This window comes from Bombus huntii, unplaced genomic scaffold, assembly GCF_024542735.1.
Source record: "Bombus huntii isolate Logan2020A unplaced genomic scaffold, iyBomHunt1.1 ctg00000092.1, whole genome shotgun sequence".
Classification (NCBI taxonomy): domain Eukaryota; kingdom Metazoa; phylum Arthropoda; class Insecta; order Hymenoptera; family Apidae; genus Bombus; species Bombus huntii.
This window is the reverse complement of record NW_026099347.1, coordinates 57,795-70,787: the sequence shown is the minus strand read 5'-3', so window position 1 is coordinate 70,787 and position 12,993 is coordinate 57,795. Positions and strand designations below refer to the sequence as shown.

Here is a 12,993-nt window from a genome sequence, read left to right as displayed (position 1 = left end):
AAATTGGAAGCAACCGAACTACGGATGAAACTAAATCACTTCGCTGCTTGTAAAGATAACTTTTAGTGTTATAAACATAAGTCAAGTAGCAAAGAGCATAAATTGAATTTACCCAAACTCTTCTTGAAATCTGACAAAATGATTCTTTATTTTGTCAAAAAAATCTTTACGTATTTTCCATTCCCATTCGTCGCTTTTTTCAGTGGCGTGTTTATCGCTACGTCGAAACTCCGTCGGGTAGCAGTTAATTTCATTTAAAGTAGAAAACTATTCAGAAACGTGTATACGTTACACAGCAACAAACCAGTCGCCCTGTTATTACCTCGTTCTCAACAGTTCAAATTTCAGGGACAACCGACTACTTAGTATCGACCCAGTACGTCATATTTACTCGCCAAAAGAATTGTAAACGAAAATTGTAACCAGACGTGCCGTTAGTAACTACCATTTTTCGCGAAACTTCTTTTTCATTTGGCGGAAATTTAAACAAACCCCGAAACACCGTGGCGTTTTGCAACTGTCTTTAATCCTTTAAGATAAAAAAGATTGACGCAAAATTTTGACGGGATGAAATTTCACGATATATTCAGGTGAAACGATGCGAAATTAGAGCGAAGCTTATAATGGGAATATAGTTTGCTTGTCTGTTGTCATAAAATGAGATATGCAGAATATATTAAAAAATAGAGTATATGTAATACGAAACTTTATATTATTCATGTTATTATGGACAAAATATCACAATATGTTCATATATTTAAATCTCCTCCGAAAAAGATTATTGTATGTAGAACACAGTTTAACTGTATTTTGAATTCTTGTTTATCAGATCACAATTGATAAGTTGATATTAGGATGATTATCCTCATTTGAAACAATTTTGTGACTGTTACTTGTCAATATACTTTATATCTTATGTACATTTTAAATATAGTACGCAAACTCGAAGTTGCAAGGAACATTAATAAAAACTCAATATTTCAATAACGCCTTTCATGATTATAATTAAATATTTTTTCAAAATGTCGTATCAGTGTTACATCTAGCACCCCCTCCCCCACACACAAAAGTTTACCAATTTATAATATATGTACTAGTAGATTGACAAGTTACGATTTACAGGTTATATAGAATTCTATTTTATGATTTTATAATTTTTCGTTAAATACAATAATCAAATAACTTGCAAATAGTAAAATTTCATTTGTTTTATCGTCAAACTTGTGCAAGGGAACATATTAATGCTGGTAACTTTAGTGACTTGCAAAATTTCAATAGTGCAAGACAGGCCAGATATTCAATTGCAATTGGTTGCTATCCATATTTTCATCGGTCTTACAATAACCTTATGTTATCAATTATGAATTAAAAAGTTAATGAAATCACAACTCACCCAAGGCCAATGGGTATGACTTCTTTTCGAAGATCGATTGAAATCTCGAGTTTGTTGTTTGAGACATTCAGTTACCACAAGACAAAAACACCACTCCATTACAGCCGACGTAAACAAAACATGACAGATTCTTCCAATTCTCGGACAACAAACATAGGCATACATACTGTTTTAAAGTCACAGTCTGTCGTTGAACTTTCGCCAAGTAACTTGATACGCACATATACACGTCCCTCGAAATCAGTTTTCGACGAAAATACATACGTGACATGTTATGTTGCAACCGAACGTGAATTTCTCGCGGGAAATAGCCTGATATCGTTTATTTATGCGTCTCTCAAATACGAATTTTACTATACACTTCGTTTAAGACACGCCATTTTGCAAAACGATTATCGAAAGATTACTGCTTACATCGAGATCGAGAATAGATTCGCAGGAAGCTGGATGCCGCGATTTCTTCCCGCGCTTTACTTTCTTCCGAAGTTGTGATTGGTTGATTTCCTGCTGCCATATTCGGTTTCGCCGAGAATCGTGAACACGTACGCTGGAAGCAATGCGGGGTAATTATTTAATTTATTTCATAATATTATTTAACATATATCGTGAAAAGTTCTGAATATTCGGATTCTTCTGTTATCGTTTCATCGTATGTTAGCATTATCAGCTCTCGATATCGAATTGGCAAACAGAATTTTTCTCATACAAAGTAAGTCACATTAAGTATATGTATATGTATAGTCGAAGCAATGCAATTAAAAATTTTTCCATTTTAATTGCTATTATTTATCACAGACATTTTACCGAGCATTCATTTTATAAATCTTATACATACATATATATATATATATATATATATATATATATATCGGGTTTACATTAGAATTAGGGTTAGGGGCGTGAAACGAATCTTCGTTTGGGTTACACGTTGTCGTTATGCAATGGAGAAGACATTGACTAGTGCAAATACGATTATTATAGAACCGGACAAGTAACCGCGGTAGTTAGGTGCTCGAGATACTAATGACAATGATCCTAGGTTCAATAACGAATCCGCGGTCAACGGGATGACAACAGAACGTACTCACAAAGTCTAAGTCTGAGAATAATCACTGATCGCGAAGGCGTTACTCTTGGATCGATGAGATCGCGAGCGAGAAAGCCTTTCCCGTCCCGATGATGCCACACAGGAAAACTATAACGGGGTGTGTCTAAGGATACGAGATCATCGGATTCGTCGAGAAAAGCCTTCGTTCAGAAAGTGTTGCTGCTAATTGGTTAATCTCCATATCGGTGGTTAGAAAAGGATGCTAGCCGCCCTCGAGGGAAAGTTGCTAGTGGGAGACGCCGCTCGTTGAAAAATATGTCTTCCCTATCTTCCCGTAGTTGGGACAAAGACTGTTTGTCTGTTTGAAGGACTTTAGTTAACTAAACCTTAAGATTTATAACGGGCCCTCGGGCTAGCCGAACATGTACTGCGGAGACGCATCGACATCTGGCAATCATCTTACTCGAAGAATAGGGTCTGCACGTGGCGAGCCACGGGACAGAAACCGTTGGAATGTTTACTGTCGCGTGTCGCCACAAATATTTCTTTTAAGGAGAGCTATAGAATTACTTCATACCTTTGTTAGGCAAAGCGTTCATCCCGTGACCGCGGCTACGTTCGGCGACTGACTGTCGCCTCGAACCCAAGCTCATTATCACAATTCTCGAATAATTACAATCGGGTTGAATAACTACAATTGTTCAATTACAGCTATAGTAGACTCTAGGTTACAATGTTGCGGGATTATCCAAAATTCCAAAGGCTCCGGTGTTCTTTCATCTCCGACACGGCCATCCTGACTATCACACGTCCTCGTGTGTAACTAAAATATCGTATTTCTTACATTAGATTCGATACAACTGACATTATTTGCGATTTAACTAAATGTCCAAGTAAGTCAAGGGTCCAGTGCAATAACAAAGTTTCGTTCGGAGGTTTGACAACAGAAAAATAAAAGAGAATAGGAATTTGTAATGTTATAATTTGTATTCAAAGTGTTAGGTGCGTTCTGTGAGTCGCCAGCCAGACCGTAATGACACAACAGATCATTTTCGATTTCGTACACCGGTGAACCTCAGTTTGTTGGATCATATTGCCACGTTGGGTGCATTACACCCAGAAAGCACGTAAGCCCACTCAACGGGTTACAACAAAAGCACGTAACCCCACTCAACGGGTTACAACAAAAAGCACATCAACCCACTCAACGGGTTACAACAAAAACACATCAACCCTCTCAACGGGTTACAACAAAAACACATCAACCCACTCAACGGGTTACAACAAAAACACATCAACCCACTCAACGGGTTACAACAAAAACACATCAACCCACTCAACGGGTTACAACAAAAACACATCAACCCACTCAACGGGTTACAACAAAAACACATCAACCCACTCAACGGGTTACAACAAAAACACATCAACCCACTCAACGGGTTACAACAAAAGCACATAAAACCACTCGGTGTATTACTATGACCACAACGCAGTGTTAATGATCCTCTGAGGTCAGTGTACTTGCATCGTTATTATCACCGCCGTTGTCATCACCGCAGACGTCTAACTCAGCAGGGACGCAACCTTCTGGCATTTTTCTCAGTCTGTCGTGTCTGTCCTTATATGATCGTTTGCCGTCTAAGGTTTTTAGGGTATATCTATCTCCTTCCAAAATCTCGGCTATTACGAATGGACCCCTGAATTTCGGATCTAACTTCGTCTGGTTTCTTTCCTCGTTTTTACGTAACACGAAATCGCCAAGGTTGAACCTAACTATTTTAGCTTTGTTTTTGTCGAACCTATCCTTATCGTATTTGGCGCAGTGATACATCGAGCATTTTCGACGATCGCATTTGCGTCTAAGTTAGTTTCGCTTAGTAAGGAGTTATCCCGGTGATCGTGGATTCGTTTGAACTCAAACATTGCTAATAGTATTATTTAATTTAATTATTCGTAGATCGTATTATTCATTAGGCTTAGTGTTTGTTAGACTTATTATTAGTTGTACTTATTATTTGTTAAGCTTAGTGATAGACCTGTATATATGTCTAAATAAAATCTCGGCTTTGTGAAACGATGGCTAGTCCACACGAAGAGTCGTCGCGCGCCCAAAATTCGAATCGTGACCCGACATATATATATATATATATATATATATATATATATATATATATATATATATATATATATATATATATATATATATATATATAACCAATTTATAATATATATATGAACACACACACACACACACACACACACACACACACACACACACACACACACACACACACACACACACACACACACACACACAAATATATATATATATACACACACAAATATATATATATATATACACACACAAATATATATATACACACACAAATATACAAACACACACACATATATATATATATACAAACAATAGAAATACTTTCGTGTGCTATTATACGTAGTTCGATAGTTTACATTTCACGGGCCCCGTGTTGCACCTGCGTCGGTTTCGTTCCTGTTTCCAACGTATAAGTGTAGCGTCAGTGATTCGCGTGACGCGACGCAACCTTCAACGTTTGTTTTTCTCCGTTTATGCGTTGTGTGTTCGTTTGAATGAAAACGTCGCGAGTGTTGTAACAAAAACCACGGAAAACAGAAGAAGAATACGGGAGCAAAAGGAATTCCAGGCTACAGCAGAATGCCCATTGCCCAACAGGGTTTCGTTCCATGGTATTTCAACGAGGTAAGCTACCTCTTTTAGTACGCTTCAAGGCGCCTCTTTCCAACCAATTAATTTGCGTCCAACACCATTTTAACTTCGTATACTCAGAGAAAATATCGTTCTTTTGTATTTTCTAACTCTGATCTATGTATAAATTTACTGCGACGGGTCATTTCTACGGATTAACGTATCTTATAAAAACGTTGCGTGAAATGTTAATAATATATAAGTCTTGAAACATTTGTACTAATTTCATAGAGGAACGTAGTTGGTACCTTCCGGGTGGCATATTGTATGCTTGTTACATGAACTTTCCAAATATCTTACAGTTAAATGGTTGGATTGTTTACTAGAATAAGCAACACAACATTGTTTTTGATTTATTGTGAATGAATTTATAGAATCATATTATTTTACACATATACACTATCGCGCAAAAGTATCCCAACATTTGATTACTTTTGATATTATGTTATTTAATTGCACAATCAAATTGATAGTATGTACCGATATATAATGATTACGATCTGTATTATTATCTTATTCCTATGATGTGGTTTTAACATAGGTCGTAACAAAACGGTCAAAAAAATTCTTTATTCTCAGACTCTGTAGCCTGTAAGAAACGAATTAATTAATTAAGAATCTCGTTGTAACCTACAGGTTCGGAAAAGGCTGATAGGCTTTGGTCTACGTGGTGGTTGGGAATTTTCATTCGTTTCGAGTTCGCTTAGCTGATAAATAGTGAATGTGCATTTCTTCCAAAATAAAGAAGAAAGCGAAGTCGATAGAAACGTGGGTCAAATTTGAAATCATTTCTCGATTATGTGGAGGTTGATTAAACGCGTTGGTGTATATAGTGATGAGACGAGTTGATATTTGGTGTAGTCAAATGTATTTAAAACTATCGGCAGTACTCTTCTAACGATCTCCCTCTAACGAATTTAAATTCGACTTCGGTTGACGGTTGCGCGTAGCGGCGATATTGTTCTGTCCGGAGTTTGTTTATTATCAAGTTTCGTACCTCGAGACGGTATCAATGCCCCGAGGCAAAACAACAACATGAGTTACTCTCGATTCGCATCGTCCTATGACTCATATGCCGCTACAATATGCAATCGAATAAAGTGATAAATAGCTTGCAGATGTTTACGCGTCTCTGAAAATGTTAAAAGATATAACATGTTTAACGCGAAGTATTCGTGATAATATTCGCTGCAATTTGAAATATCTGCGTGCAGTCTCGTAGGTTTTGAATAAAAATTTATCTTTTATCGAAAGATACATACATGTTTTGGCCTATATATAGCTTTGTACTCTTGTAACCTAAAAGAGAAGTCGAAAAAAAGTGATGTTAACTCTTGCAGTAAAAAATTCATTTATGTCAATACTACTTTTAGAAATGCACCAAGAGAAGCAAGACAAATTATTGACGAAACACAGGATAGTCATTTCCGATTCAAAAGAAAAACGCAACTAAAATAATATGTAGATAGCTATTAAGGCAATAAATAATAAAGTCATTGAAATGATCCATCATTTCAAACTAATATCGCTTCTCTTTACTTCAGAACTGCTATAAACATTTTAAATATCATTTATGTCTTGGTTCCCTTGCGAAGTTCTCGAAGAATTCGTCAAATGATGTCATGAACAATATAAATAATCGTAAAAAATCTATATTTGTGTTTAAAAAATAGGCGAATAAAGAGAAATAGGATAATCGAGACCGGTGAAAAAGGATCAACCAACATCCCGCATCTGATACAAGCGGAAGAGAAATCAATTTCTATCATGTCGCACGGCAAATAAGAACGCAAATACGGAATCTTTTGTATAATACTACTCCAAACTCTGTTGAGTCGCAGTAATAATAATAATCGGGTGTTGACTTTTGCTCGTTTTTACTTGAAGTTTGCTCGTTACCTCTTTGAAATTTGGTGGATCGTTTTCTGTCGAAACCCGTTCCATCTGACGTTAAAATCAATAAAAACAATATTACGATAAAGACTTTTATCTCCATTGTTGTCAACTTCCGTCAAGTCTTCGTTTTCTGCTCGCTGAATATAATACGGATTCCCAAAAACTTTCTTCGTATGAAATTTTACTAATGTACATTTATCAAACATTGCACATTTTAAAATAGGTTATCATTATAAGATTAAAAAAAAAATAGCTAAAAATATCTTGAAACAAAAGAAACCAATTTTGAAGTTTGTTAGCCCGGAAATGTCATGGTAGGAAGGTATACTTCGATATTACTTTTACTATCGATAGGCGTCGCCGTCGTTGCTGTTATCATATACGAGACACAACAAATCACGAAATTGACAAATCACCGGTGATCTCCTCGAGTCGCAGTTCGAACGTTTCACAAATAAGTTAAAGAATTAAACTTTAGATATAGTGGTAAAATTTATTGTATGAATCCAACAGAGTGACGGTTCAGGGTGTTATAACAAAGAGGTATAGAACGCTGATTTGGGAGACTTCTTGTACTGAGGTTTTAGTCCCTCTGAAGCGGTTATCGTCGGGTGTATATCAGAGGCGCCTATCCGTTGCTATCTGGTTATTGTTTCGATAGCTGTGGCATGTAGGATGTTTTGTCTACTCTATTAGTGCTTCTAAGCGTGTGATACTGTCGACGATTCGCCTGTGCATGATTATACATTGAGTAAACGGATAGCCTGAGTTGGAGTTTTGATGATTAGGATAATCGAAATAATTCATAGCCATGGTAATATTTTAACTAATTTATTTTGTTGTCTTTTATAGGCCACTGCAATGAGAAAAGAATTCCTGAAGCCAAAGAAAATGATACACCCAAATAGCAGAAAGTCTATCGCTATTACGAAAAAAGCCAAAAAGTAAATACAATTACTATTAAATTATGTGATTTTGTTATGTACATTTCATTTATTTTATATGATTATATAATACTTTTGTGTAATAAAGAAGGAAATGGACAATGTGTTTTGTTTCAGAATATCAAATAGACAGAAGGCAGAAATGTCCTGCAGAAACAGAATTCAATAGGAGAGAAAATATCGTGGATCAGAAACAATATGATTCCAGGCGTGTGACCCTATACTCCAGAGATAACTGCAAGTTTGTTAGAAACGGAGGTAAAACAAAAATGTATACACATGATGATACAGAGATTGTACATTAAAGATGTGATTAGTTATAGTTCTATATTTGATCCAAAGGTATGTAGCAAGAAATGATGAAGAAATGGAAGAAATTACTATTAAAAGGTCTATAGCTAGCAACAGGAGTAGACAGCATGCTAGGAGGGAACATATAATTAGAGTAGAAAGAACTAGGAGAATATCATACACGTGGAATAGGTAAAGAATTACAGCCAAATTTATTTTCAATATATCCTGATGTACAAACCCTCCTTTATTTTTCAGAAATTTCTGATATTTTAAATGCAACTCAGTGTGAAATGTTATTGAATTGGAATAATGAATTACAGTGTGCGAATAATTTTAAATTTATAAGGTTTGGCGAGAAAGATTTAAAGAAAGTATTAGAGCTAAGAAAAAGAATGAAAATAAGCCATATTAGACTATCCAAATCTCTATTAGCTATGCCTGTAAACAAGAAGAATTTATTCAGCAAGCCAATTGATTCAGATGAAAATAGTGTAATGGAAATAGAATAAATTCTGTAGATATGTCTTTTTATCTTTCATCTCTATTTAAAAACAAGAAAACAGAAGAAAAGCGAACAGTTTCGTCCTTTTTTGTTTGCGAAATGCTAGAAACCGCATTTCGTCTTGCTCTTATCTCCCACGAGAAACAGTCACGTCACAAGATACAAGAGTACGATAGAAGAGAAAAGAAAATGTTCGATTGTGAAATATACAACAAAACTGAAACATGCAGATGAATCACGTGCACGTTATGAATATTCTGCATCGTTTCTCCGCCTTTCCTTCATTTTTTTCGCTAGCTGCTCCATTATTTAAGAACGAAGATATAGTAATTACTCTCAAAGTTGTACATTTCGAAATGGTAGGAAAATCAATAGTACAATGATAAATATACGATTTTAAAAGCTTTTTAGATTTCTTACATACTTAGCATTAATCAAATAGCTTAGTATATAAAAGAGTTTACTTATGTCGCATGTTATAAATGCAGCTGCGTTCGTTACAACAATTCCAATTCCAAGGAATTTCTCTCGAAGATCGCAGTGAAGAATTTGCTTTGTTAAATTATTACTGGTATACTTCGTCAACTTGTGGTATATCGATACAATTTGTCAACCATCACTTTTAATAGCTTCTCGCTAATAAAAACATTTCGTACCTATTTAATAAGAAGCAGTATATTCTTAATTATTTAGAAATTTACTTAATGATGTTTAAAAATACGAATATGTTTAAAAATTATAATGTAAATATATATATTTCATTTCATGTTTTACTAATATATCTCTAATTTAGATTAAATATCTGAAACTTGAAAGAAACTTTTAAAACTTTCAATACATCGCATACGTTTCAAATTTAGTGCATAGTTACATATATATATACGATCGATCTTACTCGATCATCTTACTCGAAGAACAGGGTCTGCGTGTGGCGAGCTACGGGGCAGGGACCGTTGGAACGTTTACTGTCGAGTGTTACAACTATTTCCTTCTTAAGGAGAGCTATAGAATTATTCCATGCCTTTGTTAGACAAAGCGTTCATCCTGTGACCGCGGCTACGTTCGGCGACTGACTGTCGCCTCGAGCCCAAGCTCATTATCACAACTCTCGAACAATTACAATCGGATTGAATAACTACAATTGTTCAATTACAGCTATAGTAGACTCTAGGTTACAATGTTGTGTGGGATTATCCAAAATTCCAAAGGCTCCGGTGTTCTTTCATCTCCGACAAATATATTATGGTATAGTTCCTATTTTCCGACCGCGTGGAAGGAAAATAGGACAGCCTTAATACCAAAGGCTAATAAAGATGGAAATATGGTCGAGAACTGGCGACCAATTACGATCGGCCCAATTCTAGGCCGCATTTTCTCATCACTCCTCGATGGGCGGCTAAGATGGGATATAGATCAAAATATAAGGCTGTTGAGATATGTGTAATTTTCTGTGCTGGACTGAGTTAAGTAGTAGAAATACTTATATGTATATATCAGTGTGTGGAAGTATGTGTGTGTGCGCAGCGTCTCGAAACAAAGGAATGTAAACAGTCAGTCGGTTAAGAGTCGTCGATGAAGAGTCGTCGATGAAGAGTCGGGTGTAGAAGGTTCTGAGACGCGTGCAAGTGTGTATCGATAAATATATATAGAATCGTTCATGTAATAAATATATCATTATTTTAGTAATAACTGTCAATATACATTTAATGTTCCTATAACATTATTTCGGCTTCAAAGATCCACAATTCTCAACATGGTAGAAGATCGTGGTTGCCGAGATTTAAGGTTATGGAACCACGTGTAACCGGGAGTGAATGTATAAAAGTCGATTTATAAAAAGGAATAAAAAATTGGAAATAAGTTCTGAAGAGATAAAAAGGCTATTAGTAGAACAAATAAAAAGATTTTGGATAATAAAGAGAATTATTTTTTGAAAAAAAAAAAAAAAAGGTGTGAATATAGAAAACGAATCAAGATGCCAAGGGACGACGAAATTAAGGTTCAAATATTCGATGGACGCGATTACAGAATGTGGAAGAAAAGAATATTAATGTATCTAAAGTGTAAAAAATGTTATGAACCGGCTACACGAGAGAAAATGGACACGGATGCGCAAGATAAGTGGGATGAAAAGAATCAATGGGCGATGAACTACATCTATAGTAGTATAACCAATGAGCAATTAGAATTTGTTGGTGATCAAGACACTGCTTTAAAAATAATGCAAAAGTTTGATGAGATGTATATGAAGGAATCAACAGCAGTGCAAATTTGTATAAGAAGTAGACTAGACATGATGAGGTTGAAAGACTTTGAAGAATCAAATTCATTTTTCACGGAATTTGAAAAAACTATCAATGAATTAAAGAGTGCCGGTGCAAATGCAAACGAACGTGAAAAACTCGACTACATGCTGAAAGCACTAGCAGAATCATTGAGCTATGTTGGTGACTTAATCGACTCAGTGAAAGAAAGTGATCGGACTTGTGAATTTTTGAAAAATAAAATTATAATGTGGGAAACGCGTAGCAAGAAAGAAAGTGATAGAACAAAGTCAAATGTATTTACAGCCGAAAAAAAGGACATAAAGTGCTATGGCTGTGGAAAGTACGGTCACATGGCAAAAAATTGCACAAACACGTATAGAGGCGGAAACAATGGCGCAAACAATGGAAGAACACAACAGCAAGGAGGTGCGTATCAGCCGCAGTAGAATGGGGGTCGCGGCGGACGAAGTTTTGGCCAAAGAAGACGAGGATACGGCCAACGAGGATTTGGCCAACGAGGACAAAGCAGAGGCCGGCAACAACGCTACTACGAGGCAAGTCAACACGACGCAAATTATTCACACAACGAGGGCTACGACGACCAAGAAATTGGATCTTTCCTAACGAGAGTAGAGCGCGAAAATAATAAAAATGAAATTACGGTATGTACTAGCGATACGCGAAAAATAGATTGGATATTGGATAGTGGATGTTCAGATCACATTATAAATAATGACTCTTATTTTGTTGAGTACGAAAATTTAAAAAACCCGATAAATGTGAAGTTAGGAGACGGTAGAATTCTAAAAGAAACAAAAGTCGGAAAAATTTTAACTTACTTTGAAGTAAACAAAAGGAGGATTAAAATTACAATGTCTAATGTATTTTACGTGAAAGAAATGGATAATAACTTAATTAGCTATGCGAGAGTAACGAATGAAAATAAGATAGTCTCAGCAGGAAATACTTTAAAGATATATAACAAATACAGAAAGTTGATAGGGATAGCATTCAAAGATCATGGTTTATATAAGATAAGTAGTTACATTGAAAGGCAAGAATCTCATGCTAAAAATGTAGAAATGTACCCTTCCAAAATAACCGTAGAAGAGCACGCGAGATTTTAGAATTAGTACATACCGATTTAAATGGACCTCATAATAATACCGGGTTTGATGGATCCAAATATTTCTTGACATTTATAGATGACTACAGTAAGTGTGCATTGATTTATACTTTGAAATCAAAAGGTGAAGTTTACAATTGCTTCCTTGATTACATAAACAAAGTCGAAAATCTTACTGGTAAAAAGATAAAGAGATTAAGATACGATAATGGAAAAGAATATACGAACAAAAGCATGTACAATCTAACTAGGGAAAAGGGAATTGTCGTAGAACCATGCCCACCTTATGTTCACGAGTTAAATGGAACAGCTGAGCGCTACAATAGAACAATCATGAATTCCGCTAGATGCTTATTACATGATTCAAAGCTGAATATTAAATATTGGCCGGAAATAGTTAGAGCCGCGGCGTAATTAAAAAATAGAACCGTTACAAACACATATGAAAATAAAACACCATTTGAAATATTTTTAAAAAGGAAACCGAATATAAATAATTTAAGATTGTACGGAAGTAGAGTTTTCGTAAGAATACCCGAAGTTAAAAGAAATTCGAAATGGGACAAAAAAGCAGACACTGGGATACTTGTAGGTTATGAAAACAATGGATATAGGATACTAGTTAATAATAAAATTGTAATTGCAAGACACGTAGAATTTATAGGTGAAGATGATAATTTAGTAGGATTTCGAGGAGAAGATGGACCAGGCAATGAGACAGAAAAGGTTTTTGACGAACATTCGGATGTAAACGAAAAGGTCGAGCAGGTTGCA

General features: G+C 35.5%; 2 long non-coding RNA genes across 4 annotated transcripts; both read left to right on the top strand.

Annotated features, from left to right (window-relative positions):
* The first annotated feature begins 1,941 nt into the window (after positions 1–1,941).
* Positions 1,942–8,176, top strand: LOC126876747 (uncharacterized). The gene is made up of 4 exons (XR_007694480.1): positions 1,942–1,956; positions 4,904–5,184; positions 7,939–8,030; positions 8,148–8,176. It is a non-coding gene; the product is annotated as an uncharacterized LOC126876747 (long non-coding RNA).
* Positions 8,177–8,186: 10 nt separating this feature from the next.
* On the top strand, positions 8,187–8,845 carry LOC126876746 (uncharacterized). Of its 3 annotated transcripts, none has more exons than XR_007694477.1 (3): positions 8,187–8,288; positions 8,373–8,513; positions 8,580–8,845. It is a non-coding gene; the product is annotated as an uncharacterized LOC126876746 (long non-coding RNA). The 3 variants fall into 3 exon arrangements; XR_007694479.1 differs by having other exon boundaries at positions 8,274–8,288; positions 8,348–8,513; XR_007694478.1 differs by having other exon boundaries at positions 8,287–8,301.
* The last annotated feature ends 4,148 nt before the right edge of the window (positions 8,846–12,993 follow it).